This window comes from Borostomias antarcticus (genome assembly GCF_949987555.1).
Source record: "Borostomias antarcticus genome assembly, contig: scaffold_274, whole genome shotgun sequence".
NCBI lineage: Eukaryota > Metazoa > Chordata > Actinopteri > Stomiiformes > Stomiidae > Borostomias > Borostomias antarcticus.
In genome coordinates, this window is record NW_028175536.1 from 19,178 (window position 1) to 28,271 (window position 9,094).

Consider the following 9,094-nt stretch of genomic DNA (forward strand, 5'->3'; position numbering starts at 1 on the left):
CGCCCACGTTCTTTAGCTAAAGGGCATTATGCTGCTCCATCAATACTTCAGTATGACCGCGTCTGCTGCTATACCAGGTCCTCACCACAGACCGCTCTCCTGTCCTCCTCCTCCTCCTCCTCCTCCTCCTCCTCCCTCATCTTCCTCCACCTCCTATTCTGCTTCCTTCCACCTCTCCTCCCTCATCTCCCTCCTTCACCTTCTCCTCCTCCTCTCCTCCCTCATCTCCCTCCTTCACCTTCTCTTCCTCCACCTTCTCCTCCCTCATCTCCCTTCTTCACCTTCTCCTCCTCCTCCCTCATCTCCCTCCTTCACCTTCTCTTCCTCCTCCTCCCTCATCTTCCTCCCTCATCTCCCTCCTTCACCTTCTCTTTCTCCACCTTCTCCTCCCTCTTCTCCCTCCTTCACCTTCTCTTCCTCCTCCTCCCTCATCTCCCTCTTTTACCTTCTCTTTCTCCTCCTCCTCCCTCATCTTCTTCCTTCACCTTCTCTTCCTCCTCCCTCATCTCCCTCCTTCACCTTCTCTTCCTCCTCCTCCTCCCTCATCTCCCTCCTTTACCTTCTCTTTCTCCTCCTCCTCCCTCATCTTCCTCTTCCTCCCTCATCTCCCTCCTTCACCTTCTCTTCCTCCTCCTCCTCCCTCATCTCCCTCCTTTACCTTCTCTTCCTCCTCCTCCTCCCTCATCTTCCTCCTCCTCCCTCATCTTCTTTCTCCACCTCCTCCTCCCCACTCCTCTACCCATCCTGTAAGCCAAACAGGGTCTGCTAAGGTGGGGTGGTCTTCCCTCTAGAACCCCAGCAGGGTCTGCTAAGGTGGGGTGGTCTTCCCTCTAGAACCCCAGCAGGGTCTGCTAAGGTGGGGTGGTCTTCTCTCTAGAACCCCAGCAGGGTCTGCTAAGGTGGGGTGGTCTTCTCTCTAGAACCCCAGCAGGGTCTGCTAAGGTGGGGTGGTCTTCCCTCTAGAACCCCAGCAGGGTCTGCTAAGGTGGGGTGGTCTTCCCTCTAGAACCCCAGCAGGGTCTGCTAAGGTGGGGTGGTCTTCCCTCTAGAACCCCAGCAGGGTCTGCTAAGGTGGGGTGGTCTTCTCTCTAGAACCCCAGCAGGGTCTGGTAAGGTGGGGTGGTGTTCCCTCTAGAACCCCAGCAGGGTCTGCTAAGGTGGGGTGGTCTTTTCTCTAGAACCCCAGCAGGGTCTGCTAAGGTGGGGTGGTCTTCCCTCTAGAACCCCAGCAGGGTCTGCTAAGGTGGGGTGGTCTTCAGGGGGGTGTATTCTGGGGTGGCCTGGCCGGTGGCTCGTTAGATCACTCTGCTGGTAGACTGTCAGACTTCAGGATAGCAGGTACAATTTGGAGAGGGCGAGAGACATCCACAGGGAACAGAAGCGTGCGCGAGAGAGAGAGAGAGAGAGAGAGAGAGAGGTAGAGAGAGAGAGAGAGAGAGAGAGAGAGGTAGAGAGAGAGAGAGAGAGAGAGGTAGAGAGAGAGAGAGAGAGAGGTAGAGGTAGAGAGAGAGAGAGAGAGGTAGAGAGAGAGAGAGGTAGAGAGAGAGAGAGAGAGAGAGGTAGAGAGAGAGAGAGAGAGAGAGGTAGAGAGAGAGAGAGATTACAGCAGCAGTCCTGTCATGCTCCAGCACCTGGAGGTCTCAAAGTGCCGCAGGCGAGGAGGAGGAAGAGGAGGAGGAGGAGGAAGAGGAAGGAGGAGGAGGAAGAAGAGGAGGGGGAGGGGGGATGGGGGAGAGGAGGAAGAGGAGGCGGAGGTGAGGAGGAGAAATAGAAGGAAGGTGAGGGGAGGGAGAAGAGGAGTAAGAGGAGAAGAGAAGCAACGGACCAATGGGACAAACATCACTGGATTAAAACACACACACACACACACACACAAGCGAGGAAAAAAAGCAGGTCACTGATAGATCCATGGCACTGAACCATGGTGCTGAAATATCCTAGCAACTAGACTATATTTTCGGTGGTGGAGAGGCAGAGATCTCGAAAGTCTAGCATAACGAGACTATGTACTGGGTACTCAGATTAACTTTGTGTTACATCAACAGATGACTGTTATTGAGAAATCCATGGAAATGTCTATGTCCATGGTGCCGAAATAGCACACACCCCCTTCGGGTAGTCTCGGTGCTATGATGTTTGAGAAGCGCTCAGAACACGCAGAGACCTAGTTTTGTAGTTTAATGTTAGGTTAACGTCAGTTTAATGTTAGGTTAACGTCAGTTTAATGTTAGGTTAACATCATGTTAATGTTAGGTTAACGTCAGTTTAATGTTAGGTTAATGTCAGTTTAATGTTAGGTTAACGTCAGTTTAATGTTAGGTTAACGTCAGTTTAATGTTCGGTTAACGTCAGTTTAATGTTAGGTTAACATCAGTTTAATTTTAGGTTAATGTCAGTTTAATGTTAGGTTAATGTCAGTTTAATGTTAGGTTAACGTCCTATTAATGTTAGGTTAACGTCAGTTTAATGTTAGGTTAACGTCAGTTTAATGTTAGGTTAACATCATGTTAATGTTAGGTTAACGTCAATTTAATGTTAGGTTAACGTCAGTTTAATGTTAGGTTAACATCATGTTAATGTTAGGTTAACGTCAGTTTAATGTTAGGTCAACATCAGTTTAATGTAAGGTTAACGTCAGTTTAATGTTAGGTTAACATTGTGTTAATGTTAGGTTAACGTCAGTTTAATGTTAGGTTAACGTCAGTTTAATGTTAGGTTAACGTCAGTTTAATGTTAATGTTAAGGTTGGTTAGCGAGCCTCTGCCTCCTAATACCAGTCAGCTCTATTAATAACATCATCCAGGCGAAGCAGGAAGACAGCTAGGATACAGACGTTTAAAAACAATCCATCACACCATCCTTCACCCCCGCTTCAAGACTGCGTGTGACACCACAAATCCCTGCTCCCATTAGTAGGGTGTCCCTAGCCTGGGGCCTGTTTGCTTTGCAGGTGTGGTTTCCGTGGATAGTGATCCCCCTGTCCAAAAACAGACAGCTTTGTTGACATTCTCAAGGATAAGGAACTTGAAGGCATTGGGGTTTGTCACTGCTTTTAAATCAGTTGTTATACTTCTAACTTGAGCTTATTTTATTTATTGTATGTATGCTATTTGTATTGTAACCTTTTGTATTGTAATTTGCTGCCTCTTGGCCAGGTCGCTTTTGAAAAAGAGATTATTTATCTCAATAAGCTTACCTGGTTAAATAAAGGTCTAATAAAAAAATAAAAACAGACATACCCATAAACCTACAATGCAAAGCGGCAAGAACTTCTTCTGGAAAAGGCTACTTTGTTAATTAGGGCCCGAGCACTGGCGGTGCGAGGCCCTATTGTATTTCGAAGGATTATTATTCTCCTACCTTCTTCTTCTTCTCCCCAAACAAATGCCTTTTTGGCGGCCTAAACATCGATGAAAACGGATGAAACTTTGCAGATCAGTCCCGGTGAAAAATTTGATAATTCATTGGTGACGGAAATAAGCGTGGCAAAACGGCTCAAGAGCGCCCCCTGGAAAGTTTAAAATGGCGAGCCCCACCTTTCAGTTTGATGTAGGCGAACGAAATTCGGTGGGCATATGTATTTCATCGAGCCACACTAAAATGTCTCTTGGAGCTATACCCAACATGCAACAGGAAGTCCGCCATTTTGCTCTTAATGTGCCATTTTGTCCTTGTTTTGACCATTTCCATGCCTCGTACTTCGACGAACTCCTCCTACAGATTTCATCTGATCAACTTCATATCGGGTCAGCTTCATCTTAAGACCTTTGTGATCAAAAGTTATCAAAAAAATTGAGTTTTCACAAAACACCCTTGCCGTGGCGCCCCGCCAAAGTTTGACATTTCGCCATAAAACACGAAGTTCTCATAACTCCTCCATACATTATCTAATTTGTCCGATATATCTCACGCTTCATGACGGTTCTGTCCTGAACACATCTATGTGTCAGTATTGCGTCATACTTATAGCGCCACCTATTGGTGAAACAGGAAGTCCTCATAACTCCTCCATACATTATCCAATTTGTCAAATATATCTCACGCTTCATGAAGGTTCTGTCCTGAACACATCTATGTGTCAGTATTGCGTCATACTTATAGCGCCACCTATTGGTGAAACAGGAAGTCCTCATAACTCCTACATACATCATCCAATCCGTCCGATATATCTCACGCTTCATGAAGGTTCTGTCCTGAACACATCTATGTGTCAGTATTGCGTCATTCTTATAGCGCCACCTATTGGTGAAACAGGAAGTCCTCATAACTCCTTTATACATTATCCAATTTGTCCAATATATCTCACGCTTCATGGCGCTTCTGTCCTGAACACATCTATGTTTCAGTATTGCGTCATACTTATAGCGCCACCTATTGGTGAAACAGGAAGTCCTCATAACTCCTCCATACATTATCCAATTTGTCCGATATATCTCACGCTTCATGACGGTTCTGTCCTGAACACATCTATGTTTCAGTATTGCGTCATACTTATAGCGCCACCTATTGGTGAAACAGTACGTCCTCATAACTCCTGCATACATCATCCGATTTGCACCAAATTGCTGACGCTTCATGAAGGTGGCCTTCTGAACCCATCAATGTGTCGGTATTGAGTCACACTTACAGCGCCACCTACTGGTGAAACAGGAAGTCCTCATAACTCCTACATACATTATCCGATTTACTCAACATTTCTCACGCTTCATCAAGGTACCGTCCTGAACACATCTATGCTTCGGTATTGAGTCACGCCTAGAGCGCCACCTACTGGTGACAGGAAGTTTCTCTCAGTACTGCACACCGAAATAGCACAGCCTTTAACGGCGCAGCACCCCGACACGCGTGGGGTGCGAGGGCCCGCTCACTGCTGCTCGCAGCCCTAGTGTTTTATTCTAATTCGTAGTGACTGGTGAGACTAGGCTGCTTGATTCGGCATATGTGTGACAGGAAACCAGTGGGCTTTAGACCAGAAACCAAGCGAATAGAAACCAGGCTCCTCCCCCGAAGAGAGCCTAGTGACGCAAGGCTAGCGTGTCAGCTAGCAAGCTAACAAGTAAGATAGCTTCTAGCTTCGTTAGCTAGCTGACAGTTTCGTTAGCTAGCTAGCCGACATCCTACTATCCCTGTTGTTCATAACTCAATCATCAGATCATCCCCTCTAACGTTAGATAATAAATGACTTTACCTGTTCATTTTGTTTGGGTTCTCGAACTGAGGCACAGGCCGTCTGTCTGAGGACTAACAGGTGTTCTGGCATATTTAGCTAACAGCTTTTGGTAACGTGTAAAGAAAAGAGGCAGAGCGCAGAGTGGATGTAAACAAACAAACAAACAAAAAGGCTGAGCAATTTCTGATTCTGAGCAGGTCAATTATAATGACCTGATGAACAATGCCTGCATTATGTGGTTTGTTTATTTCAAGGACTTTTTAAGCACTATGTTAAAAAATAGCTATTTACAAGGTATTCCAGGACTTGATTTCCCCCCCTGAAAATTCAAGCACCTTGTGTGAACCCCGTAGAACCTTTTCAGGCCCCGTAGAACCTTTTCAGGCCCGTAAGCTTCAATAAAACCTATTTTCAGGTCAGAAAGACGGAACCATTTAGGTTCCAGAACAGAACCCCACAGAGCCGAAAAACGGTTCTACTTGAAGGGCTTTTTCAGAGGGTTCTACTGTGATAAATGGTTCTCATGGTTCTTTGCATGGAGGGACAGGCCTGAGGAACTCACCTGACGTGGGCCTGGGCCTTGTCGGCAGCTTCGTGGAACTGCTGGCCTGCCTGGATGTACCGCTCCTGGTTCTGCAACACACAGCACACTCACTGAGATGGGGGTCGGGGGTCGGGCCTACACACAGGACAGCATGCAGTGGTGTAGTAGTAGGCCCAGGGGTGAAAATTAACTTTTTGTCTCACGGTGAGTCACCTGCCAACGGGACTGTAGATGAAAAAATATACCGGCCAAGTTTTTTTTTTTTTCAGATAGCCTTCCCAAATCAAGTCGCGAATTGGAAAATGTACCTGCATTTGGCCGGTGGCAGGTGTTAATTTTCAGCCCTGAGTAGGCCTAAACAGTCTGCAGCAAGGTTGTATACTTATAAATACACTGAAACCGTGTATGCATTTATTTATTGATTTATTTATCTATGTATTTATGCATTTGTTTATTTGTTTATTTATTATTTAGCCTAATTAGTCCCACTGATCTCTTTCACAAGGGAGACCTGGCCAAGGCAACAGCAGCAATAAAACACAGGCTACAGTTCATCACGTTAAAAACACAAGCACATGGAGTAGCCTGCATGTTAGCAAAGCTGCAAACGCGGTACAACATACACAAAAGCACGGTAGGAACACTGTAGCGTCCACGGTAACGGACGTGCATGACTGTACTGTAAGTGGTACAGTCGTTTATATCACATTGTTACCGTAACTCTGGTGCCGGAACATTTGAAACCAAGCTGAGAATTGGCAGCACAAGGTTTTCAATATTAATAAATACTAGTTTGCCCGTCATGACATCCGACTACAGCGCCAGCCGCTAACATCGTGCGCTTGGACAGACAGCGTTCCGCGTGTGTGTGTGTGTGTGTGTGTGTGTGTGTGTGTGTGTGTGTGTGTGTGTGTGTGTGTGTGTGAGTGTGTGTGTGTGTGTGTGTTGAGGGAGGGAGGGAAAGATAAGTGGTTGTTAACGCAGGTGAAGGTCTAGCACTTCAGATCTAGCAAGACGGGAAAATGACCACTGGGGCTCGCTATTGCAGGCACGTTACACACACACACACACACACACACACCCGACACACACACACACACACACACACACACACACACACACACACAAACATACTGTACAGTGTCACTCATGCATCCACCCCTCCTGCCCCCCCCCCAAAAACACACACTCACTCACTCACTCACACACACACACGCACACACACACACACACACACACACACACACACACACACACACACACACACACACACACACCACACCACACACACCAACACATACAGTGTCAGACTGTAGACTACATCCACCAAAGTCAGACTACTTTCACCCCCCCCCCCCTGCCCCCCCAAACACACAGTCACTTACTCACACACACACACACACTCACACACACACACACACACACACACACAGTCAAGGGGTAACTAGAAAGGGTCGTACAGGTGAGTGATGGATGGGAACACCACTGAACCTCATCCCTCAATGAACATCAATTCCCAGCATGCCATGGTGGGGCCATTATAACCCCTCCCTCTGTCACAGGGCCGACAGGGGGAACCGACAGGGGAGAGAAAGAGAGAGAGAGAGAGAGAGAGAGAGAGAGAGAGAGAGAGACGGACAGAGAGAGAGAGAGAGAGAGAGAGAGAGAGAAAGGCAGACAGAAAGAGAGAGAGAGACAGAGAGAGAGACAGAAATATAGAGAGAGTGAAAGAGAGACAGAGAGAAAGAGAGATGGGGGGACAGGTAAGGCAGGAGAAAGAGGGAGAGAGAAGAGAGGTAGAGACAGGAGAGAAAGAAAGAAAGAAAGAAAGAAAGAAAGAAAGAAAGAAAGAAAGAAAGAAAGAAAAGGGAGAGAGACAGGAGAGAGAGAGAGAGAGAGAGAGGAGGGGGTGAGGCTTCTACCAATGCCCCTGACCATCACAAATGATGATGATGTATGATCACACAGTGCATGCAGGGAAATGTAGAGGTGCCCGTGTGTGTGTGCATAGATACACTGCAGGGTGTGTGTGTGTGTGTGTGTGACAGAGGGAGAGAGAGATACATAGTGTGTGTGTGGGTGTGTGTGGGGGGGAGAGGGGGGCAAGATCCTTGTAGCAAGCTGACATCTCTTTATACAGAGAGTCTTAGGAAGATCATTACCCTCCCTGTCTATCATAGCTCCCCCACTAGGGAGGAACACACACACACACACACACACACACACACACACACACACACACACATACCTGGCAGCAGCAGCAGCCCTAATACCATGAAACAGCTCCACTAATCCCAAACACAGCTCCTGCTGAAGGCATGGAGTCCTTCTCAGACACACAGACCCCGGGCGTCTTCCACAGAGCCTCCACAGATCCTCTAAATATTTAACCACCCTAGACAGACAGCTGGGGATGAGGCCGGGGATGAGGCTCGGGCTGGAGTTGAGGCTGGGACCAGGACTGGGGCTGGGGCTGGAGTTGAGGGTGAGGCTAGTGTTAAGGCTGGGAACAGGGCTGGGGCTAGGGTTGTGAAAAGGCCTGGGGCATGGGGCTGAGGCTGGAGTTGAGGCTGGGACCAGGACTGAGGCTGGAGTTGAGGCTGGAACCAGGACTGAGGCTGGGACAGGACTGAGGCTGGAGTTGAGGCTGGGACCAGGACTGGGGCTGAGGCTGGAGTTGAGGCTGGGACAGGACTGAGGCTGGAGTTGAGGCTGGGACCAGGACTGAGGCTGAGAATAGGGCTGGGAGAGCTGAGATTGTGGCTTGAGGCCGGAGCTCCACAGGGCTAGGACCCATGATCTAGGACCCATCCTCTAGGACCCATCATCTAGGACCCATCATCTATCCCCCATGATCTAGGACCCATCCTCTAGGACCCATCATCTAGGACCCATCATCTAGAACCCATCATCTAGGACCCATGATCTAGGACCCATCATCTAGAACCCATGATCTAGGACCCATCATCTAGGACCCATCATCTAGAACCCATGATCTAGGACCCATCACCTAGGACCCATCATCTAGGACCCATCATCTAGGACCCATCATCTAGGACCCATCATCTAGGACCTATAATGAACCCACCTCTGACATCAGTGCTGCTGTTTTTCAGATTGCTTCTGATTGGTGGTCTTGTCTCTAGAACCCCAGCAGTCTGACTATGTGAGAAGCTTTCAAGTATATAAGTAAGCATTTCAGTAAGCTCTAGATAGACTCAGAAGACCACAGAAGGTGTCATACTACAAGAAGACCACGGATAGAATCATATTACCAGAAGACCACAGATAGAATCACACTACCAGAAGACCACAGATAGAATCACACTACCAGAAGACCACAGAAGATATCACACTACCAGATGACCACAGAAGGTATC